This window comes from Anastrepha ludens, chromosome 2 (assembly GCF_028408465.1).
Source record: "Anastrepha ludens isolate Willacy chromosome 2, idAnaLude1.1, whole genome shotgun sequence".
Taxonomy (NCBI): domain Eukaryota; kingdom Metazoa; phylum Arthropoda; class Insecta; order Diptera; family Tephritidae; genus Anastrepha; species Anastrepha ludens.
Window position 1 is genome coordinate 57,238,969 of NC_071498.1, and position 13,842 is coordinate 57,252,810.

At 31.5% G+C, this 13,842-nt stretch overlaps 2 protein-coding genes across 3 annotated transcripts in view; one reads left to right on the forward strand and one right to left on the reverse strand.

The window, feature by feature from the left end:
• Positions 1 to 13,842, reverse strand: part of LOC128863077 (nuclear protein localization protein 4 homolog) — a 111,427-nt gene that overhangs the window by 41,985 nt on the left and 55,600 nt on the right. The window lies entirely within an intron of this gene.
• Positions 8,277 to 13,842, forward strand: part of LOC128871535 (putative cyclin-dependent serine/threonine-protein kinase DDB_G0272797/DDB_G0274007) — a 71,845-nt gene continuing 66,279 nt past the window's right edge. Inside the window, exons 1-2 of one of the 2 annotated variants that reach the window (XM_054113361.1) lie at positions 8,277 to 9,888; positions 11,434 to 11,858. The gene's annotated coding sequence lies outside the window, so the exon portion shown is untranslated. The remainder of the gene's footprint in view (positions 9,889 to 11,433; positions 11,859 to 13,842) is intronic. The other variant, XM_054113362.1, reaches the window with a different exon arrangement.

Sequence of the window (13,842 nt, forward strand, 5' to 3'; positions counted from 1 at the left end):
TCAATTTGAAACACATAAATGTTACGCTGTGTGTATGTGTGTGTGTGTGTGCATGAACTCAATAATGCAACGAGAATGATAAACGATGAGAGCGATGGCATGAAAGGATTAAGTACTCATTTACATAGGTATAGTAAAGCCATACATAAGTGAGAGTGGAGATGTTGTTACACGTACATATACACGTACATGCATACAATATATTGTACTTTGCATGCATATACCAATGTAAATATATTAAGTGGCGTTTCAATTGAATTTTCATTAATTTAGGTAAATATATGAAAATTTTCATTAAAATTAAGTCAGAATTTCTGGTTTTTGTTTAGGCTGTTTTGTGGCCCACTCATGGACTATAATTGCATACCCAGAATTTTCCCACAATTCTGACTTAAAAGTGTAATGATTTTTAACAAAATTGCTAAAATTTTGAAACCAAGATTTATGTGCTATTTGTTATGGCATAAAATATATATTTATAAAAAAGGAATTGAAATTAATTAAAAAAAGGAAATAATATTGTATATATTCAAAACTTAACAACATGTGGAGACCCTATAATTATGCCACTTTACTTTACAAACACGCACTTATACACCCATAAGCGTAGTTCCGCATACACAAGGATTGAGTATCACTTGTAAATTAGAATGCTGTAGATAATACATATGTTTGCATTGTATGCCCATGGAGGGCATATGCATATGGACAGTTATGCGTTTCCGACGGCTTATAATCCACTTACGTACTGTACACTTCCCGAAGAATATCACAAGACAAACACACTGTTGAGTGGATTTCAATGTGTGGTATTCAATGTCCGTTAAGTAAATGCTTAACTAACAAAAATTTACTCGTATGTACATACAAATATAAATATTATATGTAGATATGTGGATTTGAATAAGCTTGAAAATGTGGATGTGGAGGTGGACGTGGACGTGAACGGCATAACGAAATTAAGCTATATATATGAGGAGATTTTTTTATTGAACAGATTTAGAGGCGACTTAATAAACCAGTTAACGACTAACTCAGTAATTAACTAAGCAGCACATGACAAAAATTGTGAGAGGCTGGAAAAAAAATATACCCAAACTAGGTTGTGTGAAAAATACATGTGTAGGGCCAACTAGAGAGTAATGTGCAACACTTGCGGCACTCCTGAAAATTCGAAATGTGACACGTAAGATCGCAACTACATATGATATTTCACCCTATGTGCCGACTAGGAGCGATTTAATATGCATTATGAGGTTTTTCTTAAATAGTTTGTTCATTTTCAATTGAGAATGTCATCTAAACGTATAATTTATCAAGGAATAAGAAAAACTGCGATGCGGATGAAGAACACACTTTAAAACGTTTATTGACTTCTTTTTTTTTTGTTTTTTGGTTTCTTTGTGAATTTTCATTAAATATTCTTCAGAGCTCACAGCAAGACTAAATTATTTTTCCAACAAAATTCAGTTGCTCTCTCTTTACTCCTTTAAATTTTTAATTTTGTTAGGAAAAACTTCTTCTGCCTACTTTATTCTTTTTCAACGAAGACATAAACAGCGTAAAATGTTTCTGCCTGTAAAATTAAGGAATTATGACAAAACATCAAACGTTGCGAGTTGGTTTTTTGGAAAATTTATTTCATTCATAAAAAATAGATCACATAACGTTAAAATTAAGGCATTATAGGAATGAAAACAGAAGCAATAAAATACCAAATGCATTTCAAGAAATCTAACTCACAAAACTAAAAATTAAATCAAGGGAAGGATAGTTTTTAAAGCAAGGGGCAGCACATAATGCTACCTTGCATAACGGGCACCAATATCTGCGTTCTCTTCTAATCTTACTGGCGTATTCAACTTGGTCACTGCTTCCTCCTCCACCTTCGTCACTGCTCTCATCAGAAGACGACAAAATAATCATTCCTTTGCGTTTTTTTCTCTTTAAACACATATCTTCAACACTGTCGTAATAGTTCACCTGGTAAGGATAATTCAAATTATGAAGTGTATTCCACAGTTTTATTCCTCAAAGGAATAAAAGTATTTACTACTACTTTTTCTCTCAATAAAATCCACAAGACTCTTATAACTTTCGTTCTCTCAACTATGACATCGCCCAATCAACTGAGAAATGCATACAAAATAGTTTTTTTGTTTTTAAAATTCGTTTTGTAATAGCTTAGACAGACGGTAGCGGTAATCGGGATTAACGCTTGATTCGGAATCATCTCAGAAATTAAGTACAACTAATGCGGATTGACAACTAGGCTTAATTCTCATAGGTTAAACGGATTAGGGGAAGTTTCGTTGACAACATTGCCAAAAAATGACAGTTAACCCTTTGGGGACGAGTGTCGGCATATTGCCGCCCAAGCCGTTTTACTGTTCCGGACGCGTGCCGGCATATAGCTGCCCAAATTAGTTCGTAGCTGTAAGGCTCGCGACGTCTGTCGTTCTGAGCGATAAGATACGCGTAAGTATAGTGAAAGAGTCACGTTTTCATTCAAAGACATGAGGGGCCATTGGCGATGAAGTCTGATCTTCCTTATAATGTAAACTTACGATGTGAGACGACGGTAGAGTCAGAACAAGTTTCAGTTCTTCGATTTAGTCTCTCAGTGTCACTGCCAGAGGAACCGGCAAGCTTTTTATATATTTTATCCTACGTACGATGGCTAAGCGATCTAGAGATACCTTAGATAGTGACAGTTCTGACGAATATTACTTTGAATCTGATAAGACGGAAGACGACGACATTACTTCGTCAAGGAACCCACTCAGGTATTTCAACATTTGCAGTGATAGTAGTTTATTTATAAATATTTTTTTGATTTTATGAAACATTTTGCTTTAGTTAAATAAAGTTAGTTAGTTTTTATAACATACAACGTATTTATTTTCTTTACTGCGCACTCCAATACCTCTCGTCCTCAGCGACGCTCGCCCATCGAGCGCCTCTGTCCCCAAAGGGTTAATATCCATTGTGAATGAAAAATAATGAAACTTTTAAAGAGAAGAACAAGAAAGACTGGATGCAATGCTTGTTCGCACTAACACGTTTGAAATTACATTAATTGTTTTGATATTTCAGAGCAGTTTGAGAAATTGCAATTAATTTTTTTTTTTTTTTTTTTTTTGATTTTAATAAACAATTATTTTTTTGTATTAGGTCAGCTATTGCCAGTATTCGTTGTCTGTGGTCCATCTCTTGCTGACGAAACTACCTAATTAATAAATCCGCTGTTCACTAATCCGCGTAACCACGGTCTGTCTCACTACAATTTAAATCAGAATTAACTGCACCGGCAATAGTCTGAAATTTTTTATTTTTTTGTAAGAAAGTTTGGAGCTTTGATTAATAATTATAAGCAATGAAATATATTTGTATAAAAAAAGTGAAGGAAAAAATTTAACATAAAAAATATTTCGAATTGTTTAAAAAGATGAAGTAGCTTAATTATGTTTGAGCACAAGTGTAAATAGATTAGAATAGATAGAAAATTTAATAAGATGCAAAAACAAAAATTGACGTGTTGGGTAGTCGCAATTTCTTAAATTAAGTTAAGTTAAGTTGCGTTACGTCTAGACTAGCGTAGGATATTTTGTCATATATTGTCCGACCTTTTCTAAAACACATCTAAATTTTGAGGCAAAATTTTTTATATTTCTTCATTTACTTATTACATTACATTACATATCTACTAAAAGAATTTAACACTTGGGCGATAAGCCTTGACCAAATAAAAAACGTGTTACACATCATCCTGACCAGCTACTAAAACTTAATCAAAGATCAGCAGTAGAGAAAGTGTGAAAAAAATAGTAGACTAAGACATAAGAGGGAAAGAGAGAGGGAGAGAAAGAGATTTGTATGTAGTAGATATACATACATTCATATACATACATAGAAAGCTAGCATAAAACGAACAAAATATTATATATAAAAGGAATCAAACAAAATAAGCAGCATAAAATAAGAAGTAGATTGTGTGCGAAGCAGAGCAAGAATATCTGATGTGGCAGCTCGCGTGCGCTTTCAAGACAAGAAAGATAAAACTACTTGCGGATGAATGTGTAACCACACATGCATAACTAAATACATGCGAATTATAAGTGGATGCACGAGGGCAAAAGGGAATATTCAGCAAATACAGAACTCAGTGAAATCCAAGAAGCCGCACACTGCAAACGAAGACGAAGATAAGCACCAAGAAGGTTACAAAAACTATCGTCACAGTTATCAATGTTGCCATAGCCGACGCTGACGTTGATGTCGACGATTAAGTATATGTGGGAAGGGGTATATGAGTATAAGCTCAACTCGACTGAAGAGCTCAAAAGCCTGGTATTCGTTAGTTTTTTTTTTTTTTTTGGTGATTTTATGTTATATTTCGAATATTCTACTCCTCTTACGCTATTTTGCACTTAATCTTGTAATTCTCCAAACAATCACACACACACACACATATATACAACTCCTTCCAGAGGCGAATGCACATATGTATGTATATTGACAAATTGAGATTGGTGTCCTTGAGTTGAGGAATTTTCACCGTGAAGCACACATGCCTTCGTCGGTCGGGTTCGTTGAAATTTTATGCGGAAGTAATGGCAGATGTATGTACATACATATGTATCAGATGTTTTATAATTGTATTGTATGTATGTATGTATCATTTGTGGAAGATTTTTGAAGGGTCTGAGCGTAAGAGGCAGTACGGGATGTTCAATCAAAATTCATTTAAAAAAGCTTTAAAATTTAGTTTTAAACTGATTTGTATTAGTTGATTTTTTTTTAATTTTTTTTTTTTAATAATGTTTTTTTTGTTTGGATAATACACCGCATAGCATCTCTGAATTCCATTTTAAAAATAATAATTCTGTATGTTTGTATACGAAATGTATTAAGGAGGCAGGAATGTTCAAATCAACCCACAAACTTTTTCCGCTCTATCCATTATTGTGTGTTTATGCCTGATAATAATTGTATGGTAGCTATACTTATTTTTATATTTTTTCCATCTGTACATACATTTAAGCTCCTCTCTCTTTTTATTTTTAATACGTCATCGTTCTGGGGCGTGAAAAGATTTCCCCTTAAATTCATAAATTTGTATTAGGTTTTCTTCGTTTTTGACCATTTAGTTAAAATCCTGCAGATTATTTAAAAATAACTTTCCGGTTACGGAACCTTAATTCACAGGAATCAATCCGTTAGATGATACTGAGGTCGATATATTTGTAAGAACGGCATTACTTGCATGAAAAAAAGCCAAAGTCACCTCACTGGGTGGCGCTCAAGACGAAATACTTAGAATTAAGTTTAATTCGCTCATAACGAAAATACATTTTAAAAGTAAATCTTTTAAAAGAAACAAATAATTTTCCTATTTTCTTGTACTTTTTCTATTATTTTCTTCTAAGCTCAAGACTGCAGCACAGCCAAGAACTCCTGAAGATGACAAAATAACAGCAAACAAATAAAAAATACGAAAACTAAATAATTTAAGGCCACTAAAATACTTCAAATCAGAAAATAAATAATAATCAGATTACCAGTAGGTTGGTATAGAAATTCTCTATTTCAAGCATGACAAAGTAAATAGAAATTACAACAAATCCAAAATAGGTAACATATACACTTAATAAAACAATAGAAATCGAAACACACAAGAATATAAAGCACAAAATCAGTTTTTTTAAATGACACAAATTTTCGAATCGAAGAAATATCTTTGAAGAAATAAATCGGCCTCTAGCCAGTCTGGTCATAGAAAAGTGGTATATAGTAAGAAACTAAATACTTGGCACCATTTTTTTGCAGCATACTTTCGCTGAGCAGGCTGGATCAACAAGAAATCGAATTTTTACCGCGAAACTACTACGACTGCGAAAAAACTTCCCCCAAGAGTTCGCAACTGTTTGATTTCCTCTTCAATGCAATTCGTCTAAATGGTGCTGCGACTACTTGCGAAAATAGTCCAATCAAGTTATTGCGACAACCTTTGGGTGCACGAACAACCTTAAGAAGTGGGATTATCAAGTGTCGTACGACCTACCTTTTGTAGTCTGTTCTGAAAAATTAGGTATTATATATGACTTGAAAGCCAATATTAGACGCTTTATATGAAAATTAATCACTGAATTTTTTTTTTTAATAACTTGTTTACTAAATGAGAAAAAACACATATTGTGAGTCATGGAAATCTTTATCTTGACCTTTGCGCTCTACATTTCCGTTTGCATACTGCAGCTGCCATTCATCCGCTGCCATTTGCAAACCATGACAAATATTTGGAAGGGTGATTAACTGCCACCTAGTATAGTGCTCTAATGGTATGTTAGTGGATCAAAATTTGATAGGTTATTATTGTAAGTTGCAGTTCAGTTCGTTTATAATCGCAACGTCGATAGAAAGAAAAAGCTCCATTTCAAAAAAAAACTCTTTACTTATTTCGCGTGAATTTTTTAATTTTATCTCTATCTTAAACCTTATCCTTATTTTTATATCTATCATTTTACTTTCATCTCCGTTTTTATATACATGGTTGCCTTAATTTGATCTTTATCTTTACTTTGTCTTTGCCCCTACATCTGTATCTATCACTATCTTTACCTCAATCTCAATGTAAATTTATATTTCCACCTCTATCTCAAAACTCGTCTTTATCCCAATGAGTATTTGTATTATTATCTTAATCTCAATCTCCGCTTCCATTGCTGTTCTTTTCTCTATTTCTATATCTATATTTTTCCCATCTTTATCTCTTTCTCTATTCCCTTCTCTATATCAATGCCAATATATTTCTATCCCTAGTATCTTAACCCCTATCTGCATCAGTAGCTCTATCTCTGTATCTATCTCAACCTCAATCTCAATCTCAATATCAATTTCTGTTCCCATCTCTTTCTCCATATCTATATCTATCTTTATCTTTATCCGTATCTGAGTATCTCTATATCGATGCCAATCTCTATTCCTATTTCTATTTGTACTTCTGTTTTCATTCCTATCTCTATATATCAGCCTTTTCCCCATCTGTATCGTTATCTCTATCTCTATCTCTATCTCTATCTCTATCTCTATCTCTATCTCTACCTTTATCTTTATCTTTATCTTTATCTTTATCTTTATCTTTGTCTTTGTCTTTGTCTTTATCTTTATATTAATCTTTATATGTATTTTTATTTCTTTCTTTTTTCCTTATCTTTACTTATATTTTTATATTATCTTTATCCTATTTGTACAACGAATTTGTTTTTATTTTTCTCTCAAGCATTTTCGGGCAAAATAACAATCTGTGAAACTCTATTAAACTTCTCTCTTTTTAAAGCACGTGCGTCATTGGTTGGCAAGAAATGTTTGCTAATCTTCGTAACGCTGTAGTAGATGCAACACGTTTTCCGGGCTTTGTATTGAGCAACAACTGCACGCGCAGAATTTGCCATACACTCATACATACCTACATATATTCATACAAAAATATGGAGGTATACTTAAAAAATATACACACATACATATGTATGTGTAACTTAGTATTTATTCAGTACTCAGTATGATAAGCAATGAAAGTTAACTCCGGCAAATAAAGGGCCCGTCGCATTAGAGCAGAATATCAAACGACGTAGAAGAGGGCTAAGGAAAGAGAAAGTGAAAGAGAGAACGCACAATGCACAGCTTTATTTATAGATTCTTTTTTTGTTTTTGCGGTCCCGAAAAATTACTTTTTTAGTGTACCTATTTAAGGTTTTAATGTCGACATTGACTCTGACAAGACACAAAAGCAGCGTGAGAAAATACCAAATTGAAGTGAATAATTGAGAGAAAGACCTTGCTCAGAAGGAAGGAGAGTAATCGCTTAGTGTGTATAGGTATGCACTTATGTATGTATGTTTCTATGTACTTATTCACCCCAACTCAACCCCTAGGCTGGCTTAGAAAAGTTAGAGCTTTTTAACAAAAGTAATGCGAATTAAACGCAAAAAAATAATAATAATAATGAGAGAGCTGTGAAAACAGAGAAGGCAATGTGCGATGGAGTATCGCAGCCTTTTGGGGTGCTACTGTATTGGCCATGCGGTTCTAACGAGGAAGTGGCGGGCACCCTCACCCAATAAGCTTCGCAGTGTGCCACTAGAGCACGCTGCTTGTTGTAGGTATACAGAGAAAAAGTTAATCTTGCAAAAAGCTTTCTCACGACTAGCTCATTTAGCTTGTGTAAAAGTGAAATTTTCGAAGCTGTGAGCGGAGAGCGCACATTTGCAATCGAACTGTCCAACGGTGCGGAGGACAAAAACGCAGAAAAATTTAAACACAATTTGCGCAAAGCATCGGTTTTCTTAGAAAATAAAAGGGAACAATTGCTTATTTTTTCTTAGGACTTCAAACGTTTTTATTTCCTTTAAGCTTTTAGCAAAATTTTTCAGCGCCAGAGTTCAAATTGAAAATTAAACGTGTTGACGTTACGAGATAAAGCGTGCGGAAAAATACAAAAAAGAAAACAAAAACAAAAAGATATTAATAAGTTGTGGAAAATATGTGATAATTAAATAGGCGCAGCTGATCGTAGCTCTCGCGAGGCGAAAGGTGATTCTTTATATATTGCAAGTGTGTGAAAGTTTTGCACAAAAATATAGTACGCGTTGTTTTTAGATTTTTTTCCAAATGCTGCTAAATAAATACTGCTGCTTTGCTATTTCCAACATTTCCTCCACCACCAGCGTCCCCATTTTTATACATGGAAAAGTGTACACCAGCTGACCATTCGACTGTTTGTATCAATCCAAGACGCGATTAGAATGCAATATTTAAATATGGACGTGTTTGAATAAAAATAAAATATATACATATATTTGTATGTATGTATATTTTCATTTAATCACTTAATAGATTTCAACAATAAATGAAATATAATATAAATTTGCGCTGCAACAATACTAAACGCGTTAACATATGTCGGGTTCGACAATAGCTGCTAGCTTTTAACGTTGACGCCTGAGAGTCGGGCAGAGAGCAGAATCGAGAGCAAAAAATGAGCAGCAGGAGAAAGCAGCTAAGCAGATATATGTATATTTGTTGACGTAAATGTAAATGTGAAAATACATATACATATATACACGCATAAGTAGATATGTATGTGCATTGAGAAAAAGGAAGAAACAGTAAAAAGCCAAAGGCAATCGGACAACGATGAAAGCCACCATACAACAAAGCAACAAACACCCCACCAACACAAACAAATTACGAGAGATTTCAAATTAAAAACAAAAAAACTAAAAACACAAACAAAAAGCAGAAAACAAGAAACAAATTGTAGTAATAAGTAACAGAAAATACTGAACTTACAACAAACACAATTTACGAGCGCAATGCACCACCGACGAAATGTATTGAAATAGACGAGCAACATGTTGATAAGCGAAAGTTCCTAAGCAACTTTTTAGGCATAAGAACAAGTAATGCAAGTAAAGCAACAAATAGCACACTCGAACACAGACACACAGTATTACAAATAAACATAGCGCATAGAAAAATAAACAAATAACAAGTGGCATGCACGCGACGCTAATGTTGGCAACATGTTGCATGCGGACAAATGAAAAATGCAAGCATTGAGGGCCGAGGCATACTTCGGTTTAAAAGCAAAAACAAATGCGATAGCAAATAAAAACAACGCGAAAAGTATGGCACGAGATTTTCTTCTGATTAGAGTAAAGAAAGTAGAAGAAAAACAAAATAGAAATTGAAAGAAAAGCGCACTTCGATTAATTATCAAAAAAAAAAAAAACATATGCAACTAAATAAAACAAACTGCATATAACGGTACAACTTTAATAGCAAAAATATGCTAATAAATTAGTAAACAAGTATGTGAATAAAAAGGTGAGAAAAAATGCGTGCAACATCTGGATATAGTCAGGAATATGTGTATGTATGTATATACATTCACACATACATACATACATACATAATTAGCGCTTATACCCTTTGTTGGGTTTCTGTCTGAGCTCTTCCATCTGTTTGCGGGTGCGCCTACAGTTTTATGTCGCCTCCGCACGGCAGTTGAATCGTTTGAAAATACAAAATATGTACATATGTGGATACAGTAAGCTACCGAAAATGCCAAAAAGTTTACACCATGATTTTCCTTGAAAGTGCGAAAGATACCTAAATGCTCGTATGAATAAATGGAATGAGCGGGGGAAAATCTTTATGCAAAGGCTTTTAATAGAAATAAATAGAAAAGTTTGCCATTGCTTGCCGAGTGGGATCCGCTATCCACATTTTTTTATATCATTCGATGCTTCATGTTCACAGTGGCCACCCAACCAAGCGGGGACTGGCACCAACCGTTCCCTTGACTCGCATTTTTATGTGGCCAAGAACGGTCACACCTTAATAGGGAATATTGGTAGTTTTGCAAGAACAACCCCAGCATAGCCACGCCTGAGGACACTCGCTCCCAAACTCCTGAACAATCAAAAGCGATTATCAATTTAATGTTTTTCCGCCACGATTGACTGCTAACGACTTATAGCTTATGCTAATCGCAAAATTTCATTATTTAGTTTGTTAAAAGTCGAAGTTTGGTTAGCCAAAATCAAAATGGAAATAATGCTAAGTTGAAGCTTATTCTAACGGTTTATTGGGTAATTTGGAAACACTCAATTTACCATTTTTATTAACTCCAACTACTCCATATGTTTTTTGAAACCGCCAGTCCATAAATGAAATCAATTCGTATTCCAAGAATATCTCAATTTTGAAGAAGAACTCTGCTTAAAAGTTACCATAACATCTTAATACTTTCTTTCCACAATCCCTCTCTTCTTGCAGTTACAAAGTAAATGATTGTGTCCCTTCGTGAAATCACGGGTTTTCTTCTATCGCAGTAGATCCCTTGGTTGGCACCAAATTGGATTACTGACTTTTAATATCATCCTCGGTATGATTTCTTGTGTCTTGAAGGCAATCATTCCGTTTTGAAGACGAAAAGAACTCTCATAATGCTTCTAAGAAAAAAATGTCGCGTCTACAATGCAATCCAATTGAAAACATTCGGTGTGGAAGTTAATGCAATTTTCTTTGAGTTGTATTCGTAGGTAAAAGAGAAATCCTAACTGGAATTTCTCTAAGAAGTATAACTTATCAAACTGCTGGATTACACGAGTACAAAAATCAACCAAAGCACTTTATGTTAGCGAAGACTTCTCTCCTTTCCCACCCATTTACAATGCCAAATGAAAATTTCATACTAGGACCTTAGTTTGCAAGTGGGTAAAGCAAAAGCATATTCCAGATCATTAAGGGCATTTATCAGTACTAAATCTAATTAAAAACAAAAACAGACTGCGCGAAATAAAAGTCGCAACAATTTTTTTACACAAAAAACAAATCAAATTAAATAATTACGTACAACATTTCCAGCAGCTGCAGCGCACGAAGATCTGTTAATTATAAGCAAGTGAATGCGAGCGTGTGAATTCAATAAAGTAAGCCCTCCAATAGTCGAACTACTAGAACTTTAAAACAACAACAAAAAATTATAAAAATTCAATAAGCAAAGTGTAACGAAAAACCAAATTAGCAAAAATACAAAGCAACAGTTAAAATAAATTTAAAAAGTAAACAAACCAATCCGAGGAGTTACATAACGACAAATGTAAGAATAAAAAATAAAACCAAAACCAAAACAAAACAAGCAAAACAAACAATTATTGCACCAGTGTAAAATAGAACACGTTAAAACAACAATAGCCACAACAAAATTATAAACACACCCGGAAATGTGTTTATAAACAAATATTAATGGTTTTTAGCTGTGATATAACGTCTAGAGATAATTTGAAACGGTAGGCAAAACAAAAATAAAATCAAATGAAATTATCAAAACAATGTACCTATTTGTGTTAGTCGTTCATTTAAGCGCACACATACATACAATGTATATAGTAATGTATGTATATCAACTTATGTTTGTGTTCAATGCATTTACTTTTGTCATGCTGCTGTTAATTTCTTTGCATTGGAGGTGTTCACAAACTAATGTGAATTGAAGATGCGTTCAGTACAACATAATTTTTATTTTAGAAAATATATAAAATAAATAATGAAATAATAATGGAATAAATTAAAACACATTTCAAATAAAATATATTGAATAAAAAATAATAATAAAATAAGTAAAAAGAATAAAACGCATTTTACGTAAATAAAACATGACATAAGAACAAAATCATTTGAAACAAATATACTGTAAAAATGAATATAAAAACTGAAGCACAAAAACAGGAAATTTAAAATAAAATAATTTAAAAATTAATAGCAAAAATAAAAATTTAAAAAATAAATAAAGAAGAAAAACATTTATTGCAGTAAAATTATATAAAACTTTTCATAAAAAATATAAACTATCAAATAAAATAACGAAATAAACTAAAATGAAATAGAGCAAAATAGAACTAAATGAATAAAAATAAAGATATAAATAAAAATAATAATTCAATTAAACGAAAGAAAAAATAAGATAATTTAAAAACTAAAACCGAAAAATAGTAAACTTAATATGAAATAAAATAATTTAAAAAATTAGAATAAAAGAAGCATTATTTAAAAAAATAAATAAAAAATAATAAAAAATTCTATTACAGTAGAATTGTATAAAAAATATAAACAAATATAAATGAGCAAATAAAAAACAAAAATTGAAATAAAATTAATTAAAATAAAATAAAGTAAAAAAATACAGTAAAATATAACTAAATGAAACAAAATAAAGATGCCATAATAAAACAACAAAAAATAAAGAAAACAGATTTGTTAAAATAAAATAAAGTAAAAGAAAAAATTGGCTAATTTAAAAAATTATAAATTAACTTATACTTTAATTAATTTAAATATTTAATAAAAAAAATATTTAGATAAAAAAAAATAAAAACGAAAACATAAAAAAATTAAATAAAGAAAATTAATAAACGAGAATAGATGTATAAAAAAAATGTAATCAAAACAGTTTAATTAAAAAAATGAAGTAAAAAAGGTATCTAAATTTTATATAGATAACACAAATCTTAGATATAAGAAAGGTAAAACAAAATAAAGTAAAATATAATAAAATTAAATAGTGAAAGGAAACAAACAAAAACAGGAAGCAAAATAAAATTAATTTTTATTAAATAAAAAATAAATAAATAAAAAAATAATTAAAAAATAATAATAACAAAATACAAAAGTAATAAAATTAAAAAAATAATAATAAAACAAAAATATATATTGAAATAAAAAAAAATATAATAGTGTAGGAAACAAGTAAATGAAACAAGATTAAGAAAAAAAACAAATAAAAATATACAATAAAAAAAGACAATAAATACAAAAAACAAAATTTTATAAAAAAATAAAATAAAAATAATAATAATAAAATAATATAAAAAGATAATATATATTACAATAAAAAAGTTAAAATAATAGTGTAGGAAATAAGTAAATGAAACAAGAGTAAATAGAAAGAACATAAAATAAGAAAGTTCAATTTTAAAATAAAATTGAGTTACATTTTATATAAATAATAGGACTATCAATAAGTTCGTGCGGTTTTACAACAGATGGCGTAACTTGATTATTATTCCATCGATCCACATTTCCAAACATTCATTGGAGAGCTACTGTCGTAAGGCACAAACGTCAGTATAAGTTTTTTATTTGAAGCGTAAACAACAATATTTTTACCACACTTGAAAATGTCGAATTTCGTGCCAAATAATGTGTTTTTGCGGGGAATTCTTCTTCATTATTTTAATATGAAGAAAAAAGCAGCCGAAAGTCATCGTATCTTGG